At 30.0% G+C, this 15,484-nt stretch overlaps 1 protein-coding gene across 1 annotated transcript in view; it reads right to left on the bottom strand.

Moving 5' to 3' along the window:
• The window catches only part of LOC105833490, a 230,539-nt gene extending 223,297 nt beyond the window's left edge, over positions 1–7,242 (bottom strand). The window contains 1 exon segment of the mRNA XM_036292192.1: positions 7,072–7,242. The gene's annotated coding sequence lies outside the window, so the exon portion shown is untranslated.
• Between the last annotated feature and the right edge of the window lie 8,242 nt (positions 7,243–15,484).

Below are 15,484 nucleotides of genomic sequence, written 5' to 3'. Positions count from 1 at the left end.
TAACAAACTGGGAATGAAAAAACTTATCAGACAGTTAAATTTTCTATCAAATACATTGAATTTTTCCGAGATGTTTTTTATATAAGGCACCACCAACAATTTATTTGTAATATTGTTATCATTTGAGTCCTCTGTATCCTTCAATCTTAATCCCACCAAAATTATGATAAACAATTTAAGAACCATCTTACAAAATTGAAACAGCAGTAAATTAATTAACCAACACGTACTCCAAACTATATGTCAGTGACACTACTGCCAAAGGGTATATGGCCTTCCAAAAATGCATTTAAAAAATTATCCTCTCAGTATCATAATTGCTTCAATTAACAGTCCTGTTTTGTACGCGGCTCTCGTCTCTTGCTGCACTTCCATGCGATAATCTTCGGAGGTACTCGAGATCGAGCGTGGTCAAGAAAACAGATCTTTTCTCTACTTTAGAATTAATCGTCTTGGCGTTGTATAGCAGTCCTCAAGATCGTAGTGTCATAGGTTAAGGATGGTTTCGCGAAATCATATTGCTACTACTCGAAGGAAAGCGAAAACGATCGGGGAAGGCTGAACGGCCCACCCAAAGGATCGCTCGAAAAAATCCGCGGGTTCCTAGACGAGCAGCGGAAGAAGACGCATAAAGGCGCGCAAGACGTATTAAAGATATCGAACAACGCCACCCCCCTTTGAAAGGACGCACTTTCAACCTTAATAGCAAACCCTTGAGATTGTAACTTGAATTATTGAGCAGACCTACGATTGGGCGATACGTGACAAGAAAAACTTGCGTTTCGGTGCCCGACCTTGAATAATAGCTATAAGGTAGATGGTATAATTAAATACATTAAGTGGGGACGCCACTTACAAATTAGCATAGTTAAAATTAATCATCACAATCATTCTTAACAGTGAACAAAACTATAATCTAACTAGTAGTAACAAGGGAAAGTAAATCGAAATATAAGATTCTTATATTTCGATTTACTATGTGTCTAACGGTAATATTGCCAATTTACACAATGGTCTCACAAATGAGCCATTGGATGTTTAACAGTTCGAGCAACACCGTCGGAACAAGCGTGGATGATTCAAACCCTTCCTAACGTCCATTGGAGAAGAGCGAAACCCTGCTGTTTTATAAGCACAAGCTGTCCAATTTTTAATTGCTCTCCTTTGTTGGATTTCCATTTTAATCATGTAGAGGGTTTAAGTACTCAAGGCTCCACTTTTGCCAAAGGTGTTGCTTGAGCTACTGTATTCGTTCCCAATAAGTTAACCTATTCTCATTTATGTCGTTTAAATCGCTATAAGGAACACACACACACACACACAAGCCTATATACATAACATACATCCATATATGAATTTGTTTTCTCTGTAATTTTCAAGAAGTACGTCAAATAGATTTGCAAAAGTATTTTATTTGGCAACTAAAAATTTTATAAAATTTTTTTATCAAAACCGATAAATTAAAATACATGATCTCATTATCAGTGCACCTTTCGAGTTTCGACGGCGCGCTTATAAATAATTATTTATAAAAGTAAATGTTTTAGTTCGTATAAACATCCATTTTCATAGTTGACGCATTTTTTCATATCATTACTTTTGTAGAGAAAATTAACTTTTTGTTCTTTTTTGGGGGGAAAAAATAATTTTATTAAAATTTCGTACATTTATAGTGCCAAATTAAAATTATTTTGTACAAAAATTTAATGTATGGAACTATTGCTAAAATCTATCAGGAACTGTAGAACTATTGCGGGTGCTAATAGAACTGTTAATATAACTTTCGTTTCTTACTAGTGAGGTGCCAGGGGAACTTAGCACCTCATATTTTTAAATTTAATTTTTTTTAACTAAATTAATGAAACTATTTCTGAAACTTATCAAGGACTCTAGAACTATTTGGGGTGCAAGTAGAATTGTCATAAAAACTTGTAGTGCAGAAAGTGTTGCCAACTTCATAGTGACATTGTCACTCCATCCCCATATGTCCTTCACAGCGCATAGAAATCTGAATATTCGTTATACTTGATCTTCACGAGTCTATGTACACTTAAAAAGTCGTTATTAGTTGTTATTACTTATCAATTACAACACTAGATGGACTTACTTCACAAAAACTAACTGTTCTTTCACAATTAGATATTTAACTACATTGCATAACTATATTCCTTAAGGGAATGCTGGACTGTCTCTTGATCGGAGTCAATAATGTAGAGTCATTTGTGCACATTAATTGATAACATAAATGAGATTTCGTATGTATTTCTTTTATAGATTTGGAAATTCTTTTCTAAAATTAAAGTACACATATAAATATGAATCTGTAAATTGGATTTTATATCAAAAACAAAAAATTTTTTTCATATTACTCTACTTATCGACTTCTTCCAAATCCGCACTCACACATACATATAAAATATTCAGATACATTATTCTCTTATACCAAAAGCTTCTAGCTCATTTCTGAAAGCACATTATTATTCTTTCCTATAATGACAAGAGTGCATAACAGTTGTTTTGTACGTATAGTCTTTAAAGTGCTGCAAACTAAAGTCAGACGAGACGACTGCACAAAAATATAATTTTCTATTTTTTTTTCGTTTTACACATGAAATTGTAATTACTCACCCTTTATTATTATCTATACTTAAATTCTGGAGAAGGATTTACAATTCTATGAAATCAATTAAGAGTAAAGCGTATCCAAAAATAATTAGCATTTAATCGGTAAAACAGACGACTTCAGCATCCCCTTAAAAATATTCCTTAATAATTACTTCAACAATTAACATATCCATTTAACTGTTTGACTGTTTGTTACAACATTGACTATCGTTGTATGACCACGTAATTTTCGTCTAAATTATATTATATTTTTATTTTTAATTAAATTTTAATTCTAATTAATAACACTACGATTTCAACTATATTATTACTTATAAAATTTGTTCAAATATCTTTTGTATAATTTATTTAGTATATAACTTTTGATGAGAAGCTTTTCTATATGTCAAAGAAAGACACTGTATCGGGAGATAAGGCCTACCTAAACTTACAAGGAAACCTCGCAAACCCGAAAATTCTGATTTTAATAAAACTTGGCATAAATGTAGAAGGGGTAAATACATGAATTTAGAAATTTTTTGTTTGGGCTTATAAACAATTTAAAGGGTTAAAACCACCTTTCAAACGTTGAGGATTTTTGCCTTTTCTCAATGTATCTCGTAAACTAAATATCAAAAAATTTTATATTAAAGTTTCACAGTATAAATACCTCTATTTAACTATGCCATTCATTTTTTGAAAAAAATTGTTTAAAAAAAAATTTTTTTTAATAAATAGCATACTTAAATAGAGGTATTTGTACTGTAAAACTTTTGTATAAAATATTTTTTGATATCTCATTTGATTTACAAGATATATCGAGAGAAAAAACAAAACTGTCTTTACTTTTGAAGGGTGGTTTCAACCCTTTAAACTGTTTATTATAACCCCAAACGAAAACTTTCTAAATTCATGTATTTACCACTTCTACATGCCAAGTTTCATTAAAATCCGAATTTTCAGGTTCGCGAGGTTCCCTTGTTAGTGGAAGAACAATTAACTAACTTACATTAATTATACCCCCATTTGTTTACAACTAACGTGAGTCTACAGTCATCGAAGCAAAAGTAATTATAAAAAACAAAATTGTAATAAGCAAACATTAAAAACACATTGTAATTCTCACGCTGAAGATCACCATATTCCTGGTCAAAACGTATATACTATATGTACATTAGATAATGTCAATTAATTAGTTTTCATATTAAAACTGTCTTTGCATTAAACAATCTTGCGTGGTTCGTTGGCTCTGTGTTTTCTAAATTCTATTTTGCATTATAAAAAAGTAGTTTAAAAATATGAGCTGCTAAATTTGCATGGCATCTTAAGTTTTCAAAAACTAATTTTCACAATACAATTTTATAGTTCTCAAAAAGTTCTACTATTTCCAATAGTTCATAGAAATATTTTTGGCCTTTAGCCAAAAATAATTTATATACTCCTTTTAGATAATTTATATACTCATGCGCTGGCACCTTTACAAGAATAAAGTATCACATCACATGAGTTTTCTGTGCATAATTTGGAACGTAGTCCTATGCTTGTCGAAAGCGAGAATTCTTAGACATGTATTATCTTAGAATGTGTTATTCTAATCAATGGTGAATTCTAAAAGACTTTTTGGTACTTTTTAACTCTTTCGATGAGTGTTGTCGAGAGTTCAAACCTTTAACAATTTTTAAATAAGTTTTTATTCCAATCACTTGTATAGCATCTACAAGAGATATAAGGTGCAAACAATTCTGATCATTTTTTTGACAGGTCTTGATAGTTTTCATATAGTTTCAATCATATCAATACATTTTGCAAAGAGTTCTGAAAGTAATTATATTTAAACAATTTTTTTAATCAATTGACACTGCATATAAAAGGAGCATAAAGTGTAAACAGTTCTGATGTAAGAAACTGCTAAAAAAATGACTGGAACTCTTTGCACTTCATCTGTAAATGCCAGCGATCGATTAAAAAAATTGTTTAAAAATAATTAACAAAATTCTTTGTAAAATGTATCAAAATAGTCAAAATTATACAAAAATGGTTGAGAACTGCCAAAAAAGTAACTGAAACTATTTGCATCTCATACCTCTTTTATTGTTAGATTTGATGTAATTGAAATAAAAAATTATTAAAAAATTGTTAAAGGTCTAAACTTTCAATAATACTTATCAAAACCGTTGGAACAATTGTGGAATTACCAAAAAATACTAAAATTAGAATTTACTGTGATGTGACACTTTTCTCATATAATAGGGTGCCTGGACCAGAGTTTAAAAATTATTTAAAAATGATTAAGAGCCAAAACTAATTATATAACCTATCAAACTGTAGAATTCTTCCAGAACTATGAAGTTTTATAATAAAAGTTGATTTTTTCAAAACTGAGATGTGAGAAGACTCAGAAGACGTGTGTGAAGTTAGCATCTCAATAGTCAGCATCTCATAAAAAAACTTAAGAATTAATGAATTAAAAACTTGTATTCAGCACAGTTCTACAATTCTTGATAGATTTCAATAATAGATTTCAACAATAGTTTGAATTAAATATTTTAATTACATTTTTATAAATAAGATGCTATTTTCCAAAAATACATGATAACATCTCATTGTATTTTGAATATATGATCATGAAAGAGTACTAGCAGATTCTGACATCAATAATAGAGGGGGGGGGGGTAATAAAATTTTTTTCACTGAACATCGTATATTGGTCATCAAATCATTGGACAGTTTGAACACAGTAAATTTTATGCATAAGAATTTGATCCACAAACACCCGTGTTAATCAGCCTGCATTTTAATTAAATTTTTTAAACGGATCCAGTAAGACTGATTAATTTAGAAGGAAGGTGGCAATCCCAACACCCCCTTAAAATCCATAAGTGCAGCAAAGTAAAAATCCATAAAGTTCAATCGCTTAGACATGCCTGTCAATAGTCCTGATAATTAAACTATGTAGAAAAAAATTTATTGTTACAAAACGTGTATGTGTATGTGTCTTTGTGTAATTAGCATCTTATAAAGGACAATTAAAAAATTTTTTAATAATTATTTTATTGAAAAAAATTTGTATTTTTAAAGCTAGACATGAGTTAGTTTTAAAAGAGAATTATCTTCATATAAGTTTTGAATGCATACATTGTTTTTCTAACAAGTGATGATAAGGATAATTAAAAATCTTTTAAACAGTTATTTCTCTTAAATAATTTGTATTTTTGTATTTTTGAGACTACAGATACTCGACGTGAGATGCTAGTCGTATTTTAACAGTTTTATTAATTTTATCATTTCATATAACATTTTCTCTAGACAATTTTTCAATTTTTAATTGTTCTAAAAAGATTTGTTTTTCTTCCTAAAGGCCATTTCTATAATTGTAACTGTAAGATTTCGACCGGTCATATTGCTGAAATCTGCGGTAACAGACAAAATTAACCAATTGTGCTGCTTAATTTCTTATGGTAACGGTTACAGAAATGTAAATGCAAAAAAATTTGTTAATAGTAAAGCACAAGGATATCATTTTGTTAGTTGGGTTTTGACAACAAGTTAAACTTGAAGTCTTCAAAATTTCTCAGGACCTATGGAGTATTCAAGATAGTTTTTGTAAAGTTTTATTGCAATGCAGAGATTAGTGGTTTTCTAAATAAATGTAATTCAATTATTTATAAAATAATTAAAAAAGTTGCAATAATCAAAATTGTAATAATATTGCAAGTTATCTTAAGTATTAGAACAAAAAATTGAGATCTTTGTATTTTAAAACAATTTTTTACAACAAGTAAAATAAATTGTAAAAATGTGTTATTATATATTGTTCACATAACTTTCATATTTTCATACTTTTATTTTTACATGTATAAATTTATTTAAAATCTAATACATTTATTTAAAGTATTAACACATTTCCAATTTTGATTTACTTTGCAAGGATTGCAAGATGCACTTTTAAATAATGTATTTATTGAATTGCCAAGATTATGTCATTGGCCAAGAATTGTTAATATATTGTTTTAAAATACAATTTTCGTACATATACTAGTTTGCAAATAAATATGTATCACATATCATATTCGAGTAAATATGTACATGTATAAAAACAAAGAATTATTGTTATATATAAAACAATCAATATATATTATCAATTATCTTTTATCGACGTGCATTCTTGATGATTCGTTGGCGATCCTATTTATCTATCAAATACGCTAGTGATCGATCAAGCACTTTGCTCTGTTGTCGTAGAAACAATAAGAGTCTCCGCCATGTAAGCGCGACCCTTCGTGAATCGAGAATTTGAAACACGATATGATGAGAACGTGAGATACGCGAATGTTCGAACAATAGAAGTAGATAGAGAAGAAGAAAAAGAAATATGCCAAAATGTTATTCAACGTACATCATCAACGCACTGCTCGCTTGGAGGTTATGTTTCACAAAATAGCGATAATTATAGTAAACGGAACTCACCTGTCGATAATCTTGATAAGAAGTGAGGTATCGTACTCTGCTATTATAAACCGGAGGACGAAATAACGTAAAAGAACCAATAAAACGACGGAAATTCGAAGCACAGTAACACGACACAACACACGTACATAATCCACAAACAGACTAAGGACGAAGAGTCAAGGTTCCCAACCTTGCAGACAGAAATTATAGGCCTGTTCTTTGTCGCTGTACTACTGTACTGGTACAATAAGGCTGGTATTCATAGGCTACGGTCCACTTGACGCTACAAACGTTTTGAAGCATTCTTTGATTGGTCAATTCGTAAAAATCTTTATTTCGATTGGTCAATCCAACGCTTCGAAGCATTTGTAGCGTCTGGTTTGTTCGCGTCTCCATGCTCCGACATGCTCCTACTCACTCCAACGCATTCTAATAGGTTGGCGTCATCGGAATCAACGTATTGGAGTGGGTTGGGGTGAATAGGAGCATGTTGGGCCATGTGACGCGAACAGACCTCTATAATCAATGCGCACCCAAAATCGCGGCGATTAAGTTTTAAATTCAGCGACTGTTACGCGCGCGATTTTTGGAGCGTCAAATAAATTCTAACCTAAAATGGATTTTGGAAGATAAATATTTACCCAGTGAACACAGTAATATAGCAGCAGTGTAACAGCAATGTAACCGAATATAACAGCCCAGTGAACACATTTTATAGCGGCAATTAACATGGAAGTTACATGTACCCACATAGCACATGATATTATACGAATATTATATACTCATACTGAAAGTACTGTAGTCGTACGTACCATTCCTAACATTCTAAGTATATTCGTATAACATCTTGATCAGTATATCATTTTTCATATGTTCTTAAGTTCATACTCAGAATGAACGAACAAACTACGATGCTTATACTGATTATCCGTATACTGTGATTATCCGTAATATATGAGAACATAAATAAGAACCTTGCGGTTATCTCATGTATAAAAATTTACATCGATCGCGCACTGATTCACACCCAAAGCGCTATCATTACCTTATTCTCCCTTGTAAGCATTAGTCTGAGCGTAAAACTGTCAACGTATATTCTGCAGAACATACTCAGTTTAAGCGCTACCTACGGCAGTGTCGGCGGTTCCCACAGTGTCCCCAGCTGTTTTGTCTTTCCGATGAGTTTACGTTTGCTGGGTTGCACGATTTCGCAAGAGATTCTTTATCCAAGGTAATCTTTCCCTTATGTCACGCAATATTGATATTTATATTGAATACATTACTACAAATACTTACAAAACTAAATTATGTAATATTTTTTTATATATGTAATGATTTTCTATAAGTCTTGTTAATAAATTTGAGGTTATCTTGGTTGCTGCTGAGATCTCAGAAAGAACTTATACGATGAATAATATTGTCATTACCTACTAACAAATATTGATAACATAAATCGTAAGCGGTTAATGTTTGTGCATTAATGAACAACAGGGCTGACAAAGCATGTCTCGCAAATTAATTATTTCTATATCTTATAATCAAAGATGGGGTGAGGAGGGAAAGAGAGATAAAGAGAAAAGGTTGCAAGCCACGCTCCATCAGCTCTGTTGTTTATTAATGCACAAACATTAACCGCTTACGATTTATGTTATCAATATTTGTTAGTTATGACAATATTATTCACCATATAAGTTCTTTCTGAGATCTCAGCGGCAACAAAGATAATCTCGAATTTATTAACAAGACTTATGAAAAATTATTACATAATTTAGTTTTATAAGTATTCTAACTGTACGTTATCAGAATTATGTTCTATTATTCGTAGGAAGCAGCCGAAGAACTGCCGAGGTGTCTCAAATTAGTTTTATATCCGGACGATGTAAAACCGGATAAAAATATTAAGGACCAGTTAAGGAAATATTTGATTTTTTCAGCGTAATTGATTGTAATATTGTTTTGTAATATGGTTGGTTGCAATATTGTTTTGTAGACTAAAATGAAATAATAAATTTATTTCAAAGTTGCATTAAAAAATTCTTTTTTAATAAAATTCCACGGATACGCCTACCTAACCTATAAATCTGATTCGATGTGAGCGCGCGCGCATAGGCGTGTAAATGTATGCGTGCATATACATGATCGACCATTCCCTGACGATTCACATACTATACAGATACTGCGGGATATTCGCAGGTACGTACTATGCCGTAGGAGAAGCGAGACATAGGAAGATACTTAGTTTGTACTGTAGTATATCTCAGTACGTATCTTGATTGTTCCCAGTATCTACGCAATCTACTGTTCCGATATCCTGCGGAACGTTCTCAGAATACACGTGTGCTATGTGGGTATGTACTGAAGTTAATTTTGATTTATGTGATAAATATTAAATACATAAATTTGGACAATTGTTTTAATTTTATTATATAAATTTATAAATTATTAATAAATGTAAAAAAATTTAATGTAAAACCAATGTGAATTTAATGTAAAACAAATATGAAACAAATATTAAAAAATGTTTTTTAAAATTATAATTTTTAATTAATGTAAATAACATTTTTAAAACAATATTTTAAAATATTAAATATAATATGTATGTTTGTAAATGTAACTATTAAATATTGTAAAATGGGGAAAAATGTTATTTACAAAATATTGAAATGTTTATGTAAAAAATTAAATTTTTATTGTAAAATAAATATTAAATAAATGTCAATTAATAATTACAAAAAATAAATATTTGATAAAACAATGTTAAAACGTTTATGTAAAACACATTTTTTTACATTTGTTTATTATATATATTTATATTATATATGTATTACATATGCTAATATCGATATATACGCAATACAGATTTGACAAAACTTATTAATTAGCACAGGCGCAGTGTGTGTCGCGCGCATTGGCGCATATCGATTCATGTGTCGATCGATATGTCGGTCGATATTCTCGCACATGTATTGCACGCTGATAGTCGCAACACTCGCAACGTGAGACACTACCGGTTGTTGCTTTTGTATTCATAAATTGAAATTAAAAAAATTGTTTATACAAACAAATGAGTATTTAGCAAATACAATACAAAAACTAGTTAAGTCTGATTAATATTTTTTTCAGATTTTACACTCAAGCGGTTTTGGAAGTTCGGAATATAAAAATTTTGAATTTTTTAAGACTAAAACACTTTTTTTATTTTTAATAACAAACGTTTTTTTTATGTTAAAATAATATTACTTTAACATTTAAAAAATGTTTTTTAAATGTTAAAGTAATATTATTTTAACATAAAAAACCGTTTTTTTTAAATGAATAAAAAAGGATCTATCTCATTGATTAAACGTTTTGAAAGATATTTTTTAAACATTTTTTAAATGTTTTTTAAATGTTAAAATAATATTGTTTTAACATTAAAAAAACATTTTTTTTAATGAATAAAAAAGGATCTATCCCGTTGATTAAACGTTTTTAAAAATATTTTTTAAACATTTTTTAAACGGTTTTTAAATGTTTTTCGCAATGAAAAAAAAACGTTAAAAAAACATTTTTTTGCTGATTGGGATAGTTAACCATCTAATTAATCATTTGAACGCTTCAAAGATTAGTGCTAAATAGATCGCAATTTCCATCAAATTATTAAGGTTATGGAAAAAGATAAATTTAACAATGAAATTAATAAGTAAATAAATTAATGCTATTTATTTTTAATATGTTTTGCAAAATTTAATTGCTTTTATAAAAAATAATATAGTCGCGTTAGTTTACATATAGGTATATGTAGACAATAACAACCCACACAGCACACTTTATCCTAGGGATGTCCCTGGGATGTCATTTTGGGATATCGCAACATCGTTCGATATCCGTGAACCGTCTGCGATATCCAAGGGATATCCAAGGGATGCACAAATGTCCACCGATTTGACATCCTGTAGATATCTCAAACGATATCCAGAGGATGTCCAAGGGATTTCCTGAGATATCGTAATATACCCTAGTAAAAAAATTTGTCAGAATTTAAAAAATTTTTTTGAGAATTGCTGATAAATATTCTGATTTTTTATAAGAATTGAAACGTTTCTCGAAAAAACTTTAAAAATGAAAAATTTTGAATAATTTAGAAAATTTTTGAATATTTTTAAGTATTTTTGAGAGTTTCTAAAAATTGAAAAAAACTTGAACAAAAAATAAAAAATTCTAATTATTTTTACGTAATCTTGTAAGAGGAAGAAAACTATAACAACATGTTTCAGCCAAGCCACAGTTGTACCCGTTAAAGCATGTTTAATCTCTATATCTGAAAAAACGGTCACCCATCCAAGTGTCAACCATCGCCGACGTTGCTTGACTTCGAAGACCGTACGCATCCTAACGCCACGTGATAATCCATGAACACTTCTTGTCTATGCATACCTAGCTAGCAAAATGACGCAAACTTTCCGCGAAATTTGCCGCACACTCGAGCAAACCTTTGCAACAAAATTACGACAAGGTGTGTCCGCATTAAGCTTAGCTTTTGTTGGCAAGTCTTGTTGTAAATAGTATGACGCATATTTTATGCAAATAACAGGGTAAAATTTGCTAGTAAAACATAATAACAAATTTGCAGCAAGAACAAGGCAAACCTTGCTGTACACAATATGATAGCAAATTTGTGGCAAGAATAGAGCAAACCTTGCTGTACATAGCATAATAGCAAATTTGTGGCAAAAACGAGGCAAATATTGCTATGCACAATATGATAGCAAATTTGTGGTAAGAACAGAACAAATATTGTCGAAATTTAGATCAACAAAAATGATTATTAGACTGAAATATTAGACTGATTAGTCCAATATCAAATGTGAATGGTGCAATCATACTTGGTTCTCTGTTCTCGACGAGCCCTTTTTATTAATCCAGTAGGTAAATCTTCTTCACGAGAAATGCGCCATCTCGAGATAGATAGTAAAGTCAGAAATAAAGTTTAAAACCCGATAATGCAACCCTGTTATTTGCATAAAATGTGCGTCATACTATTTGCGACAAGCCTTGCCAACAAAAACTAAGCTGTTTACGGACACACCTTGTCGCAATTTTGTTGCGTAAGTATGCTCGGCAAGTTTTATTTTGTTCTTGCTACTAATTTGCCGTTATTATGTGCTTAACAAGATTTCCTGTTTCTGCCATAAATTTATTGTCATGTCGTGTAGCAAGGTTTGCTCTGTTATTTGCTAAAATTTTGCATTTTATCGTGCCGGAACAAATCTTGTAATTTCTATACGTAATATTTATGTACAAGTCTTTCTCTGTTATTTGCAGCATCGTGTGATGAAAACTTTTGCCGTAAATTTGCTCGAAACTTTTAGAAAACAAAGCAACAGACAATTACTTGTCATAAAATTGTTGTCAAAATTGAAACAATCCTTGCTGTAAAGCTTTCACGATATGTGATTTTAACAGGCCTGGCTAGCTGGGGATCATTACAATAGATGTTATCAGAAGGATGAAATATGTATAGTTAACTTATATTTTTATGAATAAATATGAAATTTTAGTTTTTTATTTATTTTTACATATGCGTGCAAATAGCATGTGAAATAACTTATTAAAAAGTTTGTTTTTGCTGTGTTTGTACAAAATCAAAAAAATTTTTTAATGTCATTTTTTATAATTTTTTAGTATTAATATACACCACATTGTTTCGATAAGAGTACTTTCTTTATGTTCCGTTTTAATCTACGTTTCTTAGAGATTTAATTTACGCTTTTGTCACTCTTTTATTACACTATAATTCACTTTTCCTTTACACTTGATTTACGCTCTATTAATTGTAGAGATAAAAAAGATATGATGGGATATTATCTGAATGTAATAGAATATCGTAAGATATTATAGAATATCTTACAATATCTTATAATATTTTAAGATATTTTTTGGGGATATCGAAATATATTAATGGGACATCATATGATATCTTAAGACATTTTACGATATTTTAAGATATTTTTGTAAGATATCTCAGGAGCTACTTATTGAGATATCCGTGGGATCGCCTTCGTCTGTCTGGGATAATTTGGGATATCGTCAGGATAAAGTGTGCTGTGTGGGAAGTACCCATATTGATGAGTCAAATTGGCGTAGCAGGTAGAGTACAAGGTTCGTAATCCTAAGGTCCCGGGTTCAAACCTAGCAGCGGCAAGTAAAAATAAAATAAAAAATAACATAATTTAAATTTAATTAAATAATAAAAATTTATTCTAAATGTAGTATGTGCTGTTGATAAAAATAGTTTCAAAAAAATGAAATTTTTATTTTATTATATTTTTCTTTGTAACTGTTGTGTAACGGTTAGATAACATGTAATTATAACATGTTATATTGCTGAGTCGAAAATTGTAACTTACATGTAAGTTACGTGTAATTTCAGAGTAACGTAACCTGTTATATTCGGTTACATTGCTGTTACACTGCTGCTATATTACTGTGTTCACTGGGAGGTTACGTTACTCTGAAATTACACGTAACTTACATGTAAGTTACAATTTCCGACTTAGCAATATAACATGTTATAATTACATGTTATCTAACCGTTACACAACAGTTACAAAGAAAAATAAGATAAAATAAAGATTTCATTTTTTTAAAATTTTTTTATCAACAGCACATACTACATTTAGAATAAATTTTTATTAATTAATTAAATTTAAATTATGTAATTTTTTATTTTATTCTTACTTGCCGCTGCTAGGTTTGAACCTTAGGATGACGAACCTTGTACTCTACCTGCTACGCCAATTTGACTCATCGATATGAGTACTTGTTATTGTCTACATATACTTATATGTTATAAACTGACGCAACTATTATTTTTATAAAAAATTATTTTTTATAAAAACAATTAAATTTTGCAAAACATATTAAAAATAAATAGCATTAATTTATTTACTTATTAATTTCATTGTTAAATTTATCTTTTTCCATAACCTTAATAATTTGATGGAAATTGCGATCTATTTAGCACTAATCTTTGAAGCGTTCAAATGATTAATTAGATGATTAACTATATAGATCGTAATTCTAAGAAAAATTGAATAGTATACATTTATTATTCTGTTTTTGTTCAGCACATGATGAATTTAGATTTTGTGCATTTTTTGTGCGCAGTAATTGTAGACAAACCGTTATTTTGTCTTGAAACATTATCTTTATAATAATTTTTTTTATTATCAAATAGATCTATCATTCAGGATGTTATAATGTTGTCTGATTTCTGAGTCAACTACGACGCATCGTTCCGTAATAACATTGATAACGTGTTATGTTACGATTATACAATTTTTGTTGAATAACTGTAACGCCAAAACGATATATAACAGCTATATCACTTGCGTATAACAAATATTACGTAACAGGTTATTTCCATGTCATATAGCACTTACATATCACAAGAATAACAATGTTAAATTACTTGTAACTTCCATGTTATATTGCCGTTATAAAATGTGTTCACTGAGTACAGTATCAAAAGAAATTTAAATACCAAGAGTGGTTATTACAGTGTGCGCAAATTATTTATGAACATAAAGAAATATTAAGGAAAAGAAAAATTGGTGCAGTTGTGACTCTTTTTGTAAATGAAAAGCGTTACAAGAAAAAAAGATTTTGGGTGGCTCCAATTTTAAAGGAAAGAGAAGATTAGATTTTTAGACAATAAAATTCTACTACAAAGTTTCTACTCACACAGTACACTTTATCCTGAGGATATCCCAAATTATCCCAGACAGACAAAGGCGATCCCACGGATATCTCAATGAGTAGCTCCCGGGATATCCTACAAAAATATCTTAAAATATCGTAAAATATCTTAAGATATCATATGATATCCCATTAATATATTTCGATATCCCCCAAAAATATCTTAAAATATTACCCAGACAGCACCAGATATCGTACGAATATTATACTCTCATACGTAATGTACTGTGATCATACCGAATATACGTAAAACATTCATATAACGTCTCAGTAGAATGTCATTTTGATATATCCTCAAGATAAACTTAGAATATAGTGACTGAACTTCGCAACTCTTACCGAATATACTGAGATTATATCTAATATACTCAAAACATCCGTAAAATATCCTATGATATATCTCATGTATATCTATCACATATTTCCAAAATATCTGCGTAATATCGAAAGTGAATCATGTCAACGATATATCTATGATCTGTAACGTTACGCATTTTCGTCTGCCGTGTGATGCAGACACGTGGTGAAGTGTAGGGTGTGAACGTGCGAACACGAACTCACGGACAACGTGGTTTTCTCAGGAATTACGCCCAGATAATTCTGGTATGCACATAAGATATAATATAGTAACGTAAACTATAATAATATATATATATATATATATATATATATACATATATTATTTAGGTTA

The sequence above is a fragment of the Monomorium pharaonis genome, chromosome 9 (assembly GCF_013373865.1).
Source record: "Monomorium pharaonis isolate MP-MQ-018 chromosome 9, ASM1337386v2, whole genome shotgun sequence".
Lineage (NCBI taxonomy): Eukaryota > Metazoa > Arthropoda > Insecta > Hymenoptera > Formicidae > Monomorium > Monomorium pharaonis.
This window is presented reverse-complemented; position numbering and strand designations above follow the sequence as displayed.